This window comes from Cebus imitator, unplaced genomic scaffold (genome assembly GCF_001604975.1).
Source record: "Cebus imitator isolate Cc_AM_T3 unplaced genomic scaffold, Cebus_imitator-1.0 Scaffold54, whole genome shotgun sequence".
Lineage (NCBI taxonomy): Eukaryota > Metazoa > Chordata > Mammalia > Primates > Cebidae > Cebus > Cebus imitator.
The window spans coordinates 4,322,266-4,323,216 of record NW_016107369.1 but is presented as its reverse complement, the minus strand read 5'-3'; the positions used below and the strand labels follow the sequence as shown (position 1 = coordinate 4,323,216).

The following is a 951-nucleotide window of genomic DNA, read 5'->3' as shown; positions in this document are numbered from 1 at the left end:
AAACCACAGCTCAACTCGTCAACATGGATAAATCCTCACAACAGTGTGGAGTGGAAGAAGTAAGTCACAGAGGCTGGGCTCAGTGGTCCACGCCTGTCATTCCAGCATTTTCAGAGGCCAAGGCAGGCAGATTCACTTAATCCCAGGAGTTCAAGACCAACCTGGGCAACAGGGAGAGACCACATCTCTATCAAAAATACAAAAAACAAACGAACAAAACAAATTAGCCAGGTGTAGTGGCGTGCGCCTGTGGTCCTAGCTACTCGGGAGGCTGAGATGGGAGGATTGCTTGAGCCCAGGAGGCGGAGGTTACAGTGAGCCGAGATCACACCATTGGACTCCAGCCTGGCTGATAGAGTGAGACCCCATTAAAAAAAAAGAAAGAAAAAAATGAAATAAGTTACAGAATGATACAGGCACTGTGATTCCATTTCTACTAAGTTCAAAAATATACCCAAAAAATCCCCACACAAAAACATGTCTAGATTTTCATTTTGTATTTATCTGTCCATTATTTTGAATTACAACTAAATGAAGGGATAGACAGATAGATGAAATCTAGGTATCATAGGTAATAAGAGTGAATCTAGGGCATAGTTCTTTAAGGAGCCCAAAGATGGAAGCATAGGCTATGGCCCCGTCTACCATCCTGCAAATAATATTCATACATACATAGGCAAGGATGTGCGTGCATGGTTTCAGAACACACATAAGAAAACTTGGGAATTTGAGGTAAATGAGCTACTTAATCCTTTCTAAAAACACACCTTTTTCTTATTTAATTTGAAAGTAAATACATCTTTCACTTTTTTCAATTTTTTAATTTTTTCTATATTGGGCCACTGCTGGAGACATCTTTTTCTTTTTCTTTTTTTTCTTTTTGAGACGGAGTTTCACTCATGTTACCCAGGTTGGAGTGCAATGGCGCGATCTCGGCTCACCGCAACCTCC

At 40.9% G+C, this 951-nt stretch overlaps 1 protein-coding gene across 1 annotated transcript in view; it reads right to left on the bottom strand.

Moving 5' to 3' along the window:
- Window positions 1-951, bottom strand: part of LOC108304371 (translationally-controlled tumor protein-like) — an 8,881-nt gene that overhangs the window by 670 nt on the left and 7,260 nt on the right. The gene's annotated exons all lie outside the window — the stretch shown is intronic.